The sequence below is a fragment of the Sceloporus undulatus genome, chromosome 1, assembly GCF_019175285.1.
Source record: "Sceloporus undulatus isolate JIND9_A2432 ecotype Alabama chromosome 1, SceUnd_v1.1, whole genome shotgun sequence".
NCBI classification, from domain to species: Eukaryota; Metazoa; Chordata; class Lepidosauria; order Squamata; family Phrynosomatidae; genus Sceloporus; species Sceloporus undulatus.
This window is the reverse complement of record NC_056522.1, coordinates 232888139-232908818: the sequence shown is the minus strand read 5'-3', so window position 1 is coordinate 232908818 and position 20680 is coordinate 232888139. Positions and strand designations below refer to the sequence as shown.

The window sequence follows — 20680 nt, the reverse complement described above, 5'->3', positions numbered from 1 at the left end:
GGCAGGAAAAGAAAAAGGCACACACACAGATGGGGCCAAGAACCCACTCAACAACAACCACAACAACAATACACAAGGCAGGAAAAGAAAAAGGCACACACACAGATGGGGCCAAGAACCCACTCAACAACAATACAGGAGAGGAAGATACCTGTTGGAAATGGCTACCTACCTCCTTCTCTTCCTTTTCATTTTTGGCGCCAAACAGCACCCGGAAATGGCCCTTTTCCCTCCCGCTGGCCCAGGAGAGGCTTGAGCTCAGTGCTCCTCCTCTTTCTCCTCCTCCTGGGAAGCCTCATCTTCCCATTGAGGCTGGCCAATGGTCAACTGGGGCTGGAAACAGCCCCGTCCCCAGCCTTTTCCTATTGGCCGGCCAGCCTCAAGGGAAGGAGCTGCTCTTTGTAAGCCCCGTGCGTGCGTGCGCACACAAGCTGAGCAGGCAAGGAACTCCTGGGGGCTGTGGAGGTGGAGGAGGTGGGTGGATGGCTGGCCGGCTGGCTGGCTGGCCACATAAGCAGCCAAAGGCGCCGCTGCAGTTATGGCGGTGGCGGCGGCGGCGGCAGGAGTGGCCTGGGGCCGGTCCGAAGGCCTCAGCGGACCTAATCCGGCCCGTGGGCCATAGGTTGCCGATGCCTGTATTAAGGGATTGCAACTAGCCTGATAACCCTCATTGATTTTTATGAAAAGGGATTTTGGAGCGCCTTTCAGATTTAATGAAAGAAGTCTCTGTCTCCCAACAATCATAGTTAAAACTGAACTGCTCAGTATCACCATACCCACAAGTTTTGTGTTTTTGTTATTACACACACACACACACACACACACACACACACACACACACACACACCTGCTCACTCATGGGCTTAAATGTCTGTTCCTAGGCACTATACTCCATGCATCTGAGGAAATACTCCATCTATGAAAGTTTGTGCTGCAAATCTCTTTGTCTCAGTTAGTCTGAAAGGTGTTACAATATCCCTTTACATCCTGATCCAGACAACCATGGTAATGACTGTGATTTTTCTGGCTAAATGGAAATTTGAACTTGGAATGTGAAGACAATTATTGGAATGTAATCCAAGCCTTAACACTCTTGTCAGTATATTCAGACATGTAGACATCTTGAGATGTCTATATCCTAATATTGAGACTAGCTTATTTTCTATATCCATTGAGTGTAGTTCAACAAAGAATGCCTTTGGACTTTTGTCTGACGGCAGGTATATACTATGTGAAGACAATTATTTTTTATTGTAAAATTAAACAATTCTAAAAAGGAGAAAGCTGACATCAGATTTTGGGTGTCCTACTCAGAATTCAATTAAAATTCTACTCCAGGGCAATCCTAACTAAATCCATAAGACCAGCACTGCAAATCCCAACATGATGCCTCTCCTCATCACCCTTATATCCTGACTAATTTTTGAGGTGGGGAAATTTTATATAATGTTTTGCATTAGGCATTGTAGTATTTACGGATTCTGCTTGACATTCTGAGGGTCCTAGTGTTGGTGGGCAAGCTCGTGCTTGCAGCTCTACACACAGAGACACCAAAGCTTAACACAGAATAAAATGTGAGCCATCTTTGAGTCTCTGGGGTGCTGGGAATGGAAGGACTAAGGATCTCACAACAGAAACTGTGACAGATTCTAATCTGTTCTGGACCCAATACAGATCCCATGATATTTTGTTAAATGTTTGGCAAAATGATTCAGATCTCCAACAGTACTACCACAATTCACATTAATTCCTATTGAATATTCCACAGTGATGACACTCTCTTTAGTAAAGCAAAGGTGGGGACATGAGGCTGCGTAGATCCTTCCACATATATACTTTTTTAATGCCTGACTAGGCCTAGCATGAATTCTATTGCAGTTATTATATCTTGTGTAAAGAAGATGTTAGACACACACACAGGAGATTTACTTTTGCAAGGATGGCATATGGGTTCCTGTTGAGAAAGAAGTTCATCACATTAATTTAAACCTGCAATAAAATAAATTAGTTTTTTATTGCCAAGTTGAACTATGTGGCTGTGATTGTAATGTATTGCTGTAATCCAGGCCTTAAATGCATTTTAGCCCTGTGGTGGTCAAACAGAAACCATTTTAAGCCTTCTAAAGGCTATTAAAACATGTGCAGATGTCTGGAAAATTAATACTATTATTTGACTTTAACCTCTCGCCTGTAGGAGAGTCAAGGCTAGAAGAAGATGGATCAATACATTACAATAGAAGAAAAGTAACAAAGCACTCCTAGCAAGTTCAGTAGTAATGAACTGGCATCCCAAGAACATGTTATATTCATACTATAAAGAGAATCCTTCTTGCTTGTCTTCTTCTCTTTTTCAAAACCATTTTTATCATTCATTTACCTCTATTAAAATCAATGGAGATAAGTTCTATTTGCTACAATCTTTGCTTATTGCTGTTTCTCAAGGTCCAGAATGCCAGATGGTGGAAAGGTTCATTCATTTACATGACAAGAACATGAATTTATCAAGGTTAATGTTGAACAAGCTGCATTTCCTTTTTCCCCCTATGATCTTTTGCATTTTGAAAAGTACTTTCAGTACATCAGGAGGAGTATATCAAGAGAAGCATGGTAAGATCAAGATTATGGCAAAATAGCCTCATTACTAGTTTCAAAGCCAGCATAACTTTCTTTTTCATGCGCACGCGTGCACACACACAAACATCATTTTACATTACAAAATGTAATGATTCCTGAAGTAGTAGTTTTTACAATATTCAGGCTTTGTAAAAGTTTCTGTGTAAAATCTGAATACTTTATTTAAAACTTACTTTTAAAATGATGTATTTTGCATAGAATAAAACCTGTCCCATCACTTCCTACTAAAAGCAATTTATGGAAATGAAATGGAGGAATATCACTGCCAGAATAAATCTTTAAAATTAATAAATAATCAGGATGAAACACATGCTATATTTTGTGTTGTGACAAACAATATCTAAGAAGTTTTGGAAGGAAAGATAGAAGAGAAATGTCAGTAACTGGATATCATTCCACATCTTTATGAAAAAGACTTCCAAAGAGCTGGTAGGCAAAGAGGTAGTATTAAAATGGTTAACAACACACAATGGTCACTTTTATACATATCATCAACAGGAAAAGATGGCTAGGTGAGAGGGAATAGAATGCTATTCTCTTTTCCAAATACTGTATTTTCCAGCGTATAAGACGACTGGGCATATAAGACGACCCCCAACTTTTCCAGTTAAAATATAGAGTTTGGGATATACTTGCCGTATAAGACTACTCCTCCTCCAACGCACACCAAATAAAAATTAAAAAAAAACCAACAACACCTCAGATTTGATTTAAATATGGTAATTTTAATTCAAATTTTTATGACATGCAGGTACTTAAGCTGGAAAACTTGTTGTATACAAAGCCTGCTTGGATTGGTCAGCTCTCCCTGCCAGCCCAGCCCTCCCTGTCTCCAAGACTATCAGAGTGACATTGCAAACACGGCTCTTTTTTCCATACCCCGGGCATCCCGGACGCCTGCAGCTTGCTCCGCCCTTCAGTTACATATGTGGTGACTGCAGATTCTCCAGTCCAGCTCGGAAGTTTCAGCACCTGCCCTATAAGATGACACCCGGTGTATAAGACGACCCCTGACTTTTGAGAAGATTTTCCTGGGTTAAAAAGTAGTCTTATACACCAGAAAATACAGTAACTATATTTCCCTTCCAGAAAACCTATGTGATGCTACTTTTCTCTCATCTCAAAATCTTTAATGGAAATCGAAACTGAGATTGCCAGATTCCTGAGTTTCCATTTCCATTAAGTAGTAGTTTTTACAATATTTGAGCAGATAAAGGAGTAGCACCACATAGATTTTCTGGAAGGGAGGTACAATTCTTTGGAAAACAGAGTAACATATTCTATTCCCTCCCCCCACAACTGCCTTTTCCCCAAGAACTCACATTATCTTATGACTGAGCATAATTTAATTGCCTGGTTTAAATATATCACATTATTGGTGAAGGGAGGAGGGGAAAGCAGACATTTATTCCTAATGCAGGCTACAATTAAATTCTTGATTTTCCACTGCAAGGACAACTGTGCCTGAGGTCTTTCAAAAGAAACTTTCAATGTAAAAGAAGGCATTATCTAGTCAGATAGTGAGATAGTTCAGCTTACTTTAAACAAAAACAGACAAACAAAAACTCAAATGTGTGTCCAGATTTTTCCCCAATTCTGAGAGCTGTAATCCAAAAAACCCCCTGATTTTTCCAAACACTCTCACTGGATTATTCTGGAATTCCAATGTCATTCCCCACCCTTTTTATTAAGTATTTGCAATACTCAGGGTTACCCAAAGACTGCTGCCATTTCACTCTTGTGAAGGGCCAGTACTGTTCTGGCCGTTTCACAAGTGGAAGAAAGAGGAATGGTACCTTATTTTGGTTGCATGAACTCACATACATAAAATGGTAAATGATGCCTGACAGAGTGTTAGATCACCCACTAATCTGTATACATGCTCTGCAAATATTAGGTCAGGTATTAACCCCATTGAAGCTCTAAAGACAGTGTGCATGTTCTCCTGCTGCACGCAATAGAACAGGCTGAGAGTTTCAACTATCAATATTTCAAATATATCAGTTTCAGCTATACAGCAAGAATATGTTGAATGTGAGATATTGTATACTTTGGAATCTGAAAGGCTTCTAATAGTCAGGATTCAACTTTAATACTCCACCTACACAGCCTGATTTCTGGTTCTTTGGCAGCTACTACTTCTCTATATTACCACCTCAGCGGCTAATTGCACCTTACATCAGAATGAATATACAGTTGTCCCTTCACATTTGTGGGTAAGGCATTCACAGATTTGATTATTCATGGCTTATTTTATTTGCCACCACCTCCGCTGCTGCTTTACACCACTTTTAACAGAGACTTCAATAATATTGGTGTCACTGAGAAGAAATCAAACTGGAGGGATGGCTGTGCTTGTATTCCCTCGATCAGTTACCCACATAAGTGAGAAAGGCAAGTTGATGGTACTGGGGAGAGCATGCTCTCTCACTTTCCTGCACAGATGGACAGAGGAAGGGGAAAAGATGGGGGAGCATAAAGAAGGAGGGCCTGCACATTTCCTCACTCACTCACTTACAGTACTTATGCAGATGGTCAGAGGAAGGGGAAAAGATGGGGGAGCATGAGGAAGAAGGGCCTGCACATTTCCTCACTAACTCACTTACAGTACTTATGCAGATGGGCCGGGGGAAGGGGATGAGACCGGTATCTCCTTTCTCTCTTCGCCCATGCCTTTCCTATCTCATCCAAGTGAGTGAGGGAACTCATGTGTGGCTAGGCCCAGCCAATCTGCCAGTACAGATTCTTTTTATGTGTTAAATATGGTTTGGTGGGCTAGAGACATTAATGCTTTTCCCCACTTTCGCAGGGGTCCTGTGCCCCTTAGGTAGCCCTGCTAAAGTTGAGTGCTAATTGTAAATTTTTAAAAATTGCATTTTTAAAACATGGAAAACCAGTGGGGCAATTGGGGCAGTGAAGTTGAGAGAAATCTAAAGAAGTGGCGAGAAACAGAATAAAGAAGTGTTTAGTGGGGATAGAATTAAATAGTCCCTTTCTTCTCCATTAGAAGTTTTAATTTAAATAAATAAAATTAGACTCCTATTATATACAGATGCATGTGATGTGTAGCTCCTTCTTCAATCCTCCCTCAATACACAACCTTCTGGTCTAATACCAATTTTGTATCACAATTGTCTTCTCGTTTTTTTCTACAAAAAGAGTCTTTGGTATAGATTTCAAATTATTCAGAAACGTACTTCTCTGGATCTGAAAGCACAGTAATTTCATTCAAGCAAATAGCAGGAAAAGCTTCAGGGGAAATAAACTACAGTCCTCCACAAGCAATTGTATGCATCATTATTGTGACATTTGTCTGGACAAGGAGACTACACATGACTTTTGTTTTGTTTTGATCGAACGATCATTTTGAATAATTGTGAAAAAGCTTGAGAAGTCAGCTGGTTTCCAAGCAGGCTTACTTAAAAATAAGTCTTTTCAGTTTAGTACTAATTAGGCTTCAATTACACACGTTTACATGGGACTTTATGCAGCACATAGGCATAAACATAAACAATGTCAGACTGCAAATAAAATTAGACTTGTATCCTTAATGCATTTTAGTTTTATAGTCCCACAGAAATCTAATCCAATTCCAATCAAATCTAAAAGTGCATAAGTTAAATAACCTCATAGCAAAGAAAAGGTTGAATGTGAATGGAAATGTATTTGTGAATCATTAAACAGTGTTGTTATTAATGTGAGACCTTATTGCCCTGTTTCTCTGGATACCATACTTCAAAACCTAGGGCGGCCAAGTTTAATTCCTAATGTTCACCATGTCCTTGCACTCCTATGCAAGACACAGACAAATCACCACTTCTCCTTGTGTCTTGACATAGGTGAGTGACTAATGAAACATGGATTGCTCAAGTTCAGAGACAGAAATGAATATGAATGCTCAAACACCGCCTGGCTAAAAATACTCTCAGTTAAGTCTGTCAATATCATGTTGCCAAGGTTTAACAATGAAGGTTAATGCTGCCATCCAGCTTGGGCTTATCAAGAATGAAGGCCCAATGGAAATGTATGAGTTCAAGCACTGATGGACTCTTTGGTTACACAGAACATTTGTGTTGATTTTATCTTGCTATACAGTATTTCACATCCTCAGCAAAGTCAGACAAGATTTCAGTCAATAGTGCCAGAGCTTCTGGCCTGGGGAACAAATTCTATGGAGTAACAAAATACTGTATCAGATAAATTCACATGGGACAAAGGAAAGCCATTTGTAGAATTAGTAGACAGAAAAGTCAGTAGAAAAGGGTTAAATCATTTGTTTAATGATTAATACGTTTTTTAAAAATCTAATTCAATTGCATTTATGCTAGTATGAGGGAAATGTAACTATTATGCTTATGTTAAGCTGACATCTAAATTTAGGTTAAATGTCTCCAGTAAAAACCTTAACAAAATGAAACTGGAAAATGCCATCCATGATTTTACTTCTTTACCTCCTTTCCCCTTATTTTGAGCTTGGGTGAAAGGGAAGCAGCTACATGAATGTTTGAAAACCCCATTTTTTAATCCATCTTGCCCCAAACCCTTTTCTTTCTTTTCCTCATCTCTTTACTCTCACCTTTTCTTCAGCTTAATGAACCAAAATAGAATCCAGAAAAAGTCCCAGAACAGGAAAATTAAGTTTCTTAGGACTCATGAAGAATCACTATACAGTATTTGGTGCAGAGTACAGCTGAACTATCTGGATGCAGAGAAGACTACCCCCTTCCAAATTGCTCTTACTATAATCTTTTAAAGCTGGAATTAACACATATCTCCTATAATAATGAACTAAATAAACAAGATTCCCATATCTATTTGCATTTATTAAACCCCTCAGTTATAAAATTAACAGTTGGGCACGCATGCGTGTGTGATTTCTTAACTGAATCTATAAAATGTTTAATCCACATTTAGACAGAATGGGCTGTACAGTGAAGCCTTGCCTTACGGAGGGGATCCATTCCGGACCCCCCGCCCGCGTAAGGCAAATCCTGCATAAGCTCAAGCCCTATTCAATAGAATGGGGACTCGTGCTCATGGTGGCCACATACGCCATTCATTTAATGGGGACACGACTTCTGCATAAACAGGAAGCCATGTATGGAGCAGGTGCACTGTATTTGCATATCTTTAAGTAGTACCGTAGGACAAAGAAATCTTTCTTTTCACTAAGAAAAATAAACATCCTTGGTGAATATTCACTTCAACTTTGGTAAAGCCTTATACATTTCCTGTGGTCCTTAGATAGATCTGTTTTGAGACTATGTAGATTTTCACACGACATCACTATATCGTTCCTTTAACGTCCCAAAATGTAGTGGACAGATAGACGATTCCAAAAGATTTTCACCTGAGGCTCTTAGTGATCTTAAATCGTTGCTGAAACATTACTGTGTCCAGTGTGTGAATGTAACTGTTTTGAAATCATTTTGTAATAATTTATTGCTGAATTCTGATATATGAACGTTTTAAGAACACTAACAGCCTCAGGTGAAAATCTTTTGGAATAACAACACCGTTATGACGATTCCACTACACTTTGGGACGTTAAAGGAACGATATAGTGATGTCGTGTGAAAATCTTCTATGTCCTAAATCCAATTGCTAAGCCCAGCTAGAGTAGATCCATGGAATCAATGGAAATTAACACTCAGTAATCAATTCAATAAATCTTCTCTAGTTATGATTAGCAACTGAATTTAGTTTTAAAAGTGTTGTCTAAAGTAGGGGTGAAATTATGATATTATGATCTTAAGATTATCTGTTTTCTTTTTTAAGACTGCACTCCACATAGATTTCAACTGCATCTACACATTTCTGTAGTCTTCCAGATTATATAGCTATAAAGAATTCTTTATATGGATCCTTTATTATTTTTAGAAATGGAGTTGGGCAGGAGGAGTTTCAGTTACTGAGACTAGTACAGTGGGCCCTTCCCTTATGCAGAGTATCGATTCCCATGTAAGGGAAATACTGTGAATACTTGAGCCCCATTGAAAACAATGGGGGGTGCGCACACGGTATGGCATGGGGTGATGCAGCGCATGCACCATTGCCACTATGGTATGTGGCTTTCAGCATAAGCTGAAAGCTGCGTATGACACAGGTGCACTGTAATATCAAAAGCCTTTAACACAATTCATCCCACTGAAATTACTCTTAAGTGCTTTGAATATTGTGACCAAAGCATTTTATTCCCCAATGGTGAGGGACTAACAAAAGCAAGTAGTTTTGTAAAAATCTACAAGAATTAAGTTCTGAGTAAAGAAGCAGCTGGGAAAGTAAGAATATTACACTCTTTCAATTTATATCTCATTTAATTAATTTATAACTTAACACATAACTTAATTTGGGCACTAAGTATGGTGTGCCCACGTCATATGCGGGTGCATTATACACTGCTTTCAGCATACACTGAATGGGGCTCGAGCATACATGTTTTTTGTTTTAGGGGGGGGGGGAGGACTGGAACGGATCCCCTGCGTAAAACAAGGGCACACTGTAATTTAATTTATCACTCTCATAAGTTAAAAAAACCTCTCTTTTGTTAGATTTTTTTTGACTTACTTAATTGGTAACTTCACTGATTTAGTTGCCATATTTAGTAAACTCCAATGCAGAGTGCCTAGACAGGTGGCGGAGTCTCTTTCTTTGGTTATTTTGAAAAGAGGCTGGACAGCTATTTGTTGGGGATGCTTTAGCTGAAGATCCTTGAACTGAGGGTTAGATCTGATGACCCTTGCAGCTCTAAAATTCTATGTTTATATATTCAAAATATCCTGAATATTAAAAACCTTAATAGAAGTTATGTGTCATGGCATACAAAAGGCTTAATTTATAACTTATTCTGAATTACAGATGAAATTTTAAATTTCTTAAAATACTTATCTGCTACAATCTTTATAGACATTTTTAGATAACAGAGATATAGCCGAATGCTGCATTATGTTGTAAAATTTGTTCTCTAAAAAGATTGTCAGAAAGAAGGTAATATAACTGTAAACAAACTTTTCCATTGATTTCCAGTGATGATCTCCATAGCAATTAAAGCCAGCACTATCAAAAAAATAAAAATAAAAATAAAAATAAATATATATATATATATATATATATATATATATATTGATTGCATATGTACAAGATGGGGGGCAGCAATATAAATAAAATAGGGCTCACACCTGGTTATGTATAAGATGGGGCTAAAGAAGAGCTTGAAAGCTTGCCTCATTTACCAACAGATGTTGAGCTCTATAAAATACATTTACTGACCCATAGTGTATCTCCTCTGCTAGAACCAAGACAGCTGCAACTACTATAGCCTCATAGAATTAGAGATGACTATAATTATACGTAGTGTTGTCCTATATTTCAGTGTGAGTCTCCAATTCAGATATTGAGAACAATGTTCACATATCAGTCTGTGTTAATAGCAGTGGATGCACTTCCAGAATGCTTCAAATTTTAGCTTTATCATAAAGAGCAGAAAACCTATAAATCTTTGAATCATTTAATTTTATGCATGCTTTTTTGGTATTTCATTTGGGAGTTATGGGGTGTGAAATATGCAGCATGATGAGAAAACAATTATCTCGCACACCTGTTGCTTATGCATATTATATATAAGAGAAGTCCTGCAGTGGTTATTACTTTACCTTTGCATAATTTCATTCAAATGACTGAAGTTGATCCAAAGAGATAAAAGCACACTTTCTCAGTGTACTCACATAGCTACCATTTCACCTGCCACAATAATGCTGAAATTATTCTAGTTTTCAAAATCAAACTCATTTTTAAAACACTGCACCTGACAAAATTATATTGCTCAATTTTACACACATAGACAGGGTGGGGAAGGGGTCTCTGCCTAAATGTAGAATATAGATGTTGTATAACCAAAAAGAGAAACAATTGCACTTAGACCATAGGAAGAATAATAAGCTGTAAATTGATTTCCACTGTTATCTCTGCAATGGATTGATTTAACTCTTTTAAAGTTCTGTGTCCTTGCTATAAAACCAATGATGATAAATCATTTAACTTTTTAGGCTGTATCTATTAAAAAGTTTTAATGAAACTGTTTTTAATGGACTTTATGTGAACCTGAACAAAGGAAAGCAAGGGGAAAATGCAGTTCATTGGTAAATCCACTCCTTTGCAGTTCATTAAAGCCTTTCCCCAAAGTTATAAAGAGCCAAGTCAGCACCATGTTCTCAAGGGATGAAGAAATGGCTTGGAAATATAAAAATAACAGGGGAAAGGCCTACTTTAATGAAGTGAAGAGCTGAAAGACTTCCTTTCAACAACTTTAGCTTACTCCTTGACCATTTATTCAGGGATTTACATGAGAAGATGACATCTTACTTCTGTGTTCTGTAAACACATCAAAACGAAATGCCAAGGAGCATTCATGTCAAATAGACAATTCTCTTTGAATAAAAAGCAATATGAGTAGTCAAGCAAAACAATATAAAAGTTTTAGAACACATATAGACACACATTCCATGCTTGCCAGAAAGTTTAAATTAGATGGTATTTGAAAAGTGCCTCATTTAGACCATATGACTGGCATACTTTCATCCCAAATCCAAAAGAAATCTGCATGTACAAGCAGACTTCCATATATACACCTGGAAAGTCGCAAACTGCAAGTGTAAACTAGAAGCTACATGCCCAATAGTTGATGCCATCTACCTTCATTGAATCCGTCTCAGTAAAACTGACATTTCATCCACATTCTGTTACAACTAATGAAGCAGCAGCAAAAGAAGACTGGTTTTCACATGCTTATTGATGATTGGAATTTATTCTTAAAAAGCCGAATGCAAATGTATACGTCCCAAATGAAAAACAGGAAGAATTTTATGAGAAGGTACTAAAAAAAAGTGGAAAATGTACAGGAACAATATGTGGTATTGGCAGGCAATCAGTCAATCTGTTTATTCAGTCATTGACCAATATAAAATAATAAAAACCAATAAAATAATAATTGTACAGCACAATTACTAACTATTATTAAAATTCAATTCGAGAAGCATACAGCAGAGTCAAACTCTATCTATTATCGTCGACCAATTGCAAACATAACTTACACATGACATATGGCAGGCAATTTTAATATGCAAAGGGACAGGCTAAAAGATAAATCTAATCCCTCAGTAAAGGATAGATATAGAAATATAACAAATTTAAATAAAATAATGAATAAAAGTGAATTTAAACATGTATGGAGATTAGTAAAAGGAGATGAAATAAAATATACATATTATTTTGCTATACATAAGACATATATAAGAACAGATTATATTTTTGTATCAAAAACATGATAAAGTTTTAAATGCGGAAATAACAAATATAAAGATAACATACCATGCCTTGGTGAATGCAGAAATAGTTGTTAAGAAGGATTATGAACAAGTAAAAAGGTGGAGGTTAAATACTAAGATATTGAATTATAAGGAAATTTTAGAAAAAATTGGAAAGGAATGGCAAGAAATATGGGATATAAATGACAAAGATGTGACAAAAGGGTTGTTATGGGATACTATGAAAGCAGTCACAAGAGGAATATGTATAAAAGACACATAATCTTAAGAAAAGACAAGAAGAAAGAAAGAGGAAATTAGAAAAGGATATAGAGGTATTGGAAAATAATTTATAATTAATAGAGCTAAGCTGATATATGTAGAATTAAGAGCAAAAAGGGAGGAGTTGAATAAGGTGGAAATAAATGAAGTACAAGAAAATTTGATCTATTTAAGAAGAGAATTTTTTGAATATAGTAATAAACTCAAAAATGTTGGCCAGGTCCACACAGAAGAAGAAAATGGAAAGTATGATAAACATGGTTAGAGAAAAATCTGATAAAATATGCAGATTGAAGAAAGAAAAATTTAAAAATTTTGAAGAATGTTATAAGGAATTATATCAGGCAGGAGAGAATCATTTGGATAAGTATGCGGAAAAAATTGGGGGCAAAAATTAGAGGAAGAAAATGAAGAGTTACTGGAGCAACCCATTGAGAAGGTAGAGATAGTGGAGGTACTTAACGAAACTGAAAAATGGGAAAGTTCCAGGAATGGATGGATTGGGACCAGAATATTATAAAGTGTTTGAAAAGATATTAATTCCAAAATTGTTAGAATTACATCATGGAATAATAAATGGGGAGAAGATACCAGCATCATGGCACCAATCATTATTAATTTTAATACCAAAGGTAGATGAAGATTTAACTGACCCAGGGTCATATAGACCCATATCAGTAATAAATCAAGATGCAAAGATTTTATCAGTAATAATAGCAAACAGATTGAATAAATGTATATATAAATATGTAGGAAAGGATAAATGTGGATTTGTGAAAGGAAGACAAATGGTTAATTTAGTAGGAAGAGTATTGAATAAAATACATGTAATAGGGGAGAAAAAAAAAATAAGAGCAGGGATTTTGGCATTAGATATATTCAAAGGACTTGATTGTGTGGAATGGCCAGCATTAAAAATAATTATGAAAAGATTTGGAATGGGGGATAAACTAAGGGGATTACTAGATCAATTATATTCTGATATTTTGGTAATGGTAAATGATGGGATAACAAGTGAAATAAGAGTGACATGAAGTACAAAACAAGGATGTCTGTTATCACCATTATTATTTGCAATGGTCATAGATATGTTAGCGAATGTTATAAGGAATGCTAAAAGTTCAGAAGGAATAGGACTTTAAAAAAACCCATAAAATTAGTTTATTTGCCAATGATACATTATTAATTATTAATGACGTATTGAATAAACTGGGAAAAAATAAAAGAACATTTAAAGATATTTGGTGAATTGACAGGGTTGCAAATTAAGTGGAATAAATCAGAAATGATGATATTTAATTATACAAAAGAAGAGGAATCTGAATTGATAAAACAAAAAAGCTTAGAGATAAGATTAAAAAGTAGTATAAAATATTTAGGAATAAATATAACGAAAGATTTAAAAGAAATGGAAGGTAAGAATTTGGTAGTATTAAGGAAAGAAGTGGAGAAAAAACTGGCAGAATACAAGAAAATGCAACTATCTTAGTTTGGAAGAATAGCATTAATCAAGATGAAAATATTACCAAAATTAATTTTTTTTATTTAGAATGATACCATTAAAAGTGTCAGAAAGTGAACTGAATAAATGGCAACAACTGATGAATATATTTTGTAATGGAGGGAAAAGCACAAGATTAAACAAGCAATTTTGGTATAAAACACAAAGAGAGGTAAGGTTAGGCCTTCCCAATATAGGAGGATATTATGAGGCTAACCAATTGAGATATGTGATAGAAGGTATGTTGGGTGGGACAGACTTAGAATGGTTAGAATTAGATATAGAGGAAGTAGACATGAGAATATGAAATATTCTTTTTAAGGAGTTTACTATAAAAGAAATTAAAATAATTGGAAACCCACTTATGAAAAATATATTAGAAATATGGTGTAAATATAAAAAAGAGTTAATGAATGACAATTCAATAATAGCACCAATAATAATGGAAAAGAAATTCCCAAAAAATTTGAGAGGATTGTTAGATAAAGAATTAAAGAAAAGGAAAAATAGACAGAATAGAAAATTGGATAGATATAAGAGTAGAGAAATTGAACATTACAAAAACTTACGGGGATAAACATTTTATGGTTTCATTATATGCAAATAAAACAATGGATTAAAAACTGGAGGAAAAGGAATGTAGAAATGAAAAAGTACACACAATTTGAACAAATAATTCAGAATGGAAGAAAATGAGAATATAAAAAGAATTACTAGTAAAATTTATAAAATAGTGATGGAGAATAAAGGAGGGAAAATAAAAGAAAACATTTTGAAGGGAATATGGGAAGAAGAATTAGGATGTAAAATAAATCATAAGGAACGGGATAGAATTTGGGAACAAAGACATTTGAAAAATTTATCGGTACAGATAAGAGAAAATTATTATAAATTGATTTGAAATGGTTTTTGACTCCAGTGAGACTACATAATATTGATAAGAATAATTCAAAAAATTGTTGGAGAGGCTGTCAAGAAGTAGGGTCATACATGCATATGTGGTGGCAATGCAAATATGTACAATTGTTTTTGGGAAAAGTGATATTAGAAATAGAAAATATAATGAATATAAAAACAGATAGAAGACCAAGTATAGTTTTGTTATCATTATATAATTTAGAGAAATGGAAAAAAGAAGAAAAAGATTTGGTAACAAGTTTGCTTACAGCAGAGAGATTAATTATAGCAAGGTGTTGGAAAACGAAAATAATCATAGAAGTGGAGGATTGGTATAAAGAGGTATGGAAATTAGCGATTAATGATAAATTGACATGTAAATTGAAAGTAAACAGAGGACTATGGAAAAGAAACAATTTTGAGGGGATTTGGAAAGAATTTATTGAGAAAGCATTGAGAAAGGAAGATGGAAGATTACCTCCACAAAATGAACTGAAATTTTGGATGGAATATAAGGATGGAAATGGCTCCGGGGAAGGGGGTTACTGAGGGGAAATATAAAATAACTTGTTAAAATGCAATAGAATGTAGGAATATATTTATATATAGAAATACGATATGTGTTGTATATATTAAGAATATTAAAAAAATTTTAAAAAAAAGTTGAATGCAGTTCTACACAAATTGCACTTGAATTGGTTGGCCTTATTCTAGGGCTACATAAGTATAATCTAAGCATAATGTTTCTATTTGTGTGTTGACCTTTTGAAAAATATTTTAAGTTTGATCCGAAGGGAGAACCGGGAGATATAAATAAAAAATTATTATTATTATTATTATTATTATTATTATTATTATTAGTTAATATATGTATGTGTATTTATTTTTAATATAGTCCCTGCTCGGAAGAAGGCCAACCAGTTTACGTACAGGCCAAAACACACTGACAATTTTTAAGAATAAATTCAGACCATCAATAAGCATGTAGAGACCAGTCTCATTTTTCTGGTGATTCATAATTCATGCTTTTCAGTGTCTATTTTTGTTACTACTGACTCATCAACAATTTTTTAAAACACAAGTAGAACTGGACTAGAGCTGTTTTCCTTCAGTTTAAAAAGGATTTTTAAAAAACAAAACCCTAATTTCTGACTTTATTGGTATTTCCACAATTATTCTTAGACAGAAAGATGGATGAACAGATAGATAGATAAATAGATAGATGATAGATAGATAGATAGATAGATAGATAGATAGATAGATAGATAGACAGAGATGAGACTTACCGTACACATACTATCATAGTCAGAATTCTTTGCCAACATCAACAAGCTGAATTTGGGCACTGACATATATAAAAGAGGAGCCCTATTCTTAGTAATCAACACACACTAAACTTCTTGCCTCAGTAAAAAAGTCCTATTATACCCAAAAACCTACATTGCAGGTAGAATCATAGAATCACAGAATCGTAGAGTTGGAAGAGACCACTAGGGCCATCCAGTCCAACCCCCTGCCATGCAGGAAATCCAAATCAAAGCATCCCTGACAGATGGCCATCCAGCCTCTGTTTAAAGACCTCCAAGGAAGGAGACTCTATCACCCTCCGAGGGAGTGCATTCCATTGTCGAACAGCCCTTACTGTCAGGAAGTTCCTCCTAATGTTCAGGTGGAATCTCTTTTCCTGTAGCTTGCATCCATTGTTCCGGGTCCTGTTCTCTGGAGCAGCAGAAAACAAGCTTGCTCCCTCTTCAATATGACATCCCTTCAAATATTTAAACAGGGCGATCATATCACCTCTTAACCTTCTTTTCTCCAGGCTAAACATCCCCAGCTCCCTAAGTCGTTCCTCATAGGGCATGGTTTCCAGACCCTTCACCATTTTTGTCGCCCTCCTTTGGACACGCTCCAGTTTCTCAATGTCCTTTCTGAATTGTGGTGCCCAGAACTGGACACAATATTCTAGGTGGGGCCTGACCAGAGCAGAATACAGTGGCACTATTACTTCTCTTGATCTAGACACTATACTTCTATTGATGCAGCCTAAAATAGCATTGGCCTTTTTAGCTGCCGCATCACACTGTTCACTCATGTTCAACTTGTGGTCTACTTGGACTCCTAGATCCCTTTCACATGTAGTTTCATTCAGCCAGGTGTCACCATCCTATATCTGTGCATTTTATTTTACCGCCCTAAGTGCAATACCTTACATTTCTCCGTGTTGAATTTCATTTTGTTAGCTTTGGCCCAGCTTTCTAGTCTATTCAGGTCATTTTGAATCTTGATCCTGTCCTCTGGGGTATTAGCTATTCCCCCCTAATTTGGTGTCATCTGCAAATTTGATAAGTATGCTCCCAATTCTGTCATCCAGGTCATTGATAAAGATGTTGAATAGCACTGGGCCCAGGACAGAGCCCTGTGGGACCCCACTGGTCACTTCTCTCCAGGATGAAAAGGAGCCATTGTTGAGCACCCTTTGGGTTCGGCCAGTCAACCAATTACAGATCCATTTAACAGTTTCTTTGTCTAGCCCACATTTTACAAGCTTGTTTGCAAGAATGTCATGGGAAACCTTGTCAAAGGCCTTAGTGAAATCAAGATATACTATATCCACAGCATTCCCTTCATCTACCAGGCTGGTAATTTTATCAAAGAAAGAGATTAGGTTTGTCTGGCATGACTTGTTTCTCTGAAACCCATGTTGACTTTTTGTGATTATGGAATTGCCATCTAGATGTTCACAGACTCTTTGTTTAATTATCTGCTCCAGAATCTTTCCTGATATCGATGTCAGACTAACTGGACGATAATTGTTTGGATCCTCTTTTTTCCCCTTTTTGAAGATGGGGACAACGTTTGCCCTCCTCCAGTCTGCTGGGATCTCTCCTGTTTTCCAGCAGTTTTCAAATATGATTGCCAATGGCTCCGATATTAATTTGCCAGTTCTTTTAATACCCTTGGATGGAGTTCATCTGGTCCTGGAGACTTAAATTCATTTACATTAACAAGGTGTTCCTCTACTATCTCTTTACTTATTCTGTGCTGAAATTCCCCTATTCTGTCCTCTGCTCCATTATCCTCAGGTTGAGCACCCTTTGCCTTTTCTGAGAAGACTGAGGCAAAGAAGGTGTTGAGAAAAAGTGGTCAGAAAAAGTTATCCATGAAGCACATGAGGTCCCAATACCTTTTGTGGTCTCAGAGTCCCCAAGAGTTCCCCTAAGTCCTCAGAATCCAGCCCTGCAATTTAATTTTTTTAAAGGTGATTTTACATCACCAAATTGTACTTGGTGCATATTCAAAACTGCTGCGAAACATGAAAGTTTGCTTCACCTCACTACCAATTCCCCCAAATCCTGAAAAATCCAAATCAAATAAACAAGCGAACTAAAGCACATCTGAACATTTGCACAAGGTAACCTGGAAATGACATTCTGTCACTTCTGGATTTTTTTTAGAACAGCAGTACACCCTTGCAAGGGGGAAGAAATGAACACCACCTTGGTGCAATTGTCCAATTTTGCCATAATGCAACCTCCAACTCCATTTTTGATTCCAAGTAAGCTCTGAATGCAACAGGGGCAGTAAACAACCTGACAATGGCAATATGTTTCCCTATAGCATATATGTGGTGGAACGGCTTTGTGAATCAACCTATTTTAAGGGAAGGCTATTTTTTTACGTGCATATATTCAGAAATGTTATGTACATAAACTTCATATCTGACTTTACTGCAAGCAATGTCAAACTGCTAAATTTCCAAGTGGAGACGCTACCCAGTATCCTTGCTATGATTCAAATTTATTTTCAATTATTTTTCTAGAACAATATACATATTGAACATTTTTATCAATGACTTGGATGACAGAATTGAGGGCATACTTAGCAAATTTGCAGATGACACCAAACTAGGAGGAGTAGCTAATACCCCAGAGGAGAGGATTAAATTTCAAAATGACCTGAATAGACTAGAAAGCTGGGCCAGAGCTAACAAAATGAAATTCAATACGAAGAAATGTAAGGTACTGCACTAGGGGCAGAAAAATAAAATGCACAGATATAGAATGGGGGACACCTGGCTGAATGAAACTACATGTGAAACGGATGTAGGAGTCCAAGTAGACCACAAGTTGAACATGTGTCAACAGTGTGATGTGGCAGCTAAAAAAGCCAATGCAATTTTAGGCTGCATCAAAAAAAGTATAGTGTCTAGATCAAGGGAAGTAATAGTGTCACTATATTCTGCTTTGATCAGGCCCCACCTGGAATATTGTGTCCAATCTTGGGCACCACAATTCAAAAAGGATGTGGAGAAACTGGAGCATGTAAGCAACTAAAATGGTGACAGGTCTGGAAACCATGCCCTATGAAGAATGCCTTAGGGAGCTGGGTATGTTTAGCCTGGAGAAGAGAAGCTTAAGGGGTGATATGATAGCCCTGTTTAAATATTTGAAGGGATGTCATATTGAGGAAGCAGCAAGCTTGTTTTCTGCTGCTCCAGAGAACAGGACATGGAACAATGGATGCAAGCTACAGGAAAAGAGATTCCATCTCAACATTAGGAGGAACCTCCTGACAGTAAGGGCTGTTTGACAGTGGAACACAAGTCTCCTTCCCTGGAGGTATTTAAACAGAGGCTGGATGGCGATCTGTTGTGGGGGGGGGGTGCTTTGATTGAGAGTTCCTGCATGGCAGGGGATTGGACTGGATTGCCCTTGTGGTCCCTTCCAACTCTATGATTCTATGAACGTATTCCATACACACCCAAATTGTCTTTTTGTTGTTGTTATTTTACCATGTTAAAAATATGGCATGTGAATCAGCATATATGAGCAATGGGGACATCCTAAAACCCTGTCAAAGTCCAGAATAAACAAATATGAATGTAACTTTGAAGAAGATTCCCAATAAAAACAGAGGGTCCAAGAGGTCTGTCCTATGTAGTTAACAGAGTGAATGCCATATGTCAGATATCAGCATCTTTCAGTGCATTTGTGTATTGATGATAGACTGAAATTTCAACAATGGTCATGGCACTACATTAAAAGAATAGCTTCTATGCCTCGTTTCAGTTTTGACAATATAGATTGGCTTTACGAAAAAGCAATCCTCCTGTCACTAAGGGACTGGGGCATATACACCTGCTCTGTTTTTCTGAATCCATGCTGAGCAACATCTATCTTCATTTCTCCAGACTAAGGCACTTCTTTCTTCCAGCTGTCACAATAGATGGCAATTTCTATTTCAAAATTATTCATAAATATTTCACTAAAGACCATTTATGTTTTGCCTTACGACAGTTTCTCTCTTTGATTTATCACTGGTGGCCTTTTGTCCAGCATTGCATTGTCATTCAGGTTGCAGACTAGCAGCTCTTGAAAGAGAACCTCTTTAAAACAGCACAAAAGCTCTTTGTTCTGACGACAGACCAACAAAAGTTTTTTTCTTTTCTTCTTCCTCCTCTATTTCTTTTTCTTTTCAGTAATAAAAGACCCTTGCTCAAACATTAGTAGACAGTCTTGTCTTTTGGTCTGGAGGAACAGATTGTTGTTGGTTGTTGTGTGCCTTCAAATTTTTTGTGGTTTTTTTTGGGCTATCTGGCCACGTTCTAGAAGAGTTTATTCCTGGCGTTTCTCTGAAGATGCCAGCCACAGATGCTGGCAAAACGTCAGGCATAAACTCTTCTAGAACATGGCCACGTAGCCCAAAAAACCCACAAAAAACTGGATGCTGATCATGAAAGCCTTCAACTTTACATACCTTCAAGTTGTTTCTGATTTATGGAGACCTTAAAACAGGGGTGGTGTTTTGTTTTTGTGACAATATTTGTTTGCCTTCCTCTGATGCTGAGAGTACGTGATTTGCCTAAGATCACACCCAGTGGATTTTCTTTGCTGAGCGGGGATTCAAACTTTCGTTTCCAGAGCCATAATCCAATGCTTAAAACAATGTTGCCTCTGGCAGTAACACTGCCAAAGTAAAATTGGTACAAGAGGTAACTGGTAATAACTTGTCACCTTTTCAATTCCATCCCCAAAGCTTTTGGATCCCTTCAGTTCTCTTCCAA

The 20680-nt window shown here is 36.7% G+C and overlaps 1 protein-coding gene across 4 annotated transcripts in view; it reads right to left on the bottom strand.

Moving 5' to 3' along the window:
• NCKAP5 (NCK associated protein 5) overlaps positions 1-20680 on the bottom strand; it is an 811098-nt gene that overhangs the window by 182231 nt on the left and 608187 nt on the right. The window contains exon 1 of one of the 4 annotated variants that reach the window (XM_042462992.1): positions 173-338. The exons of the other annotated variants lie outside the window; for them this stretch is intronic. The gene's annotated coding sequence lies outside the window, so the exon portion shown is untranslated. Of the gene's footprint in view, positions 1-172; positions 339-20680 lie in introns of those variants that run through there. 4 annotated transcript variants of the gene reach the window in all.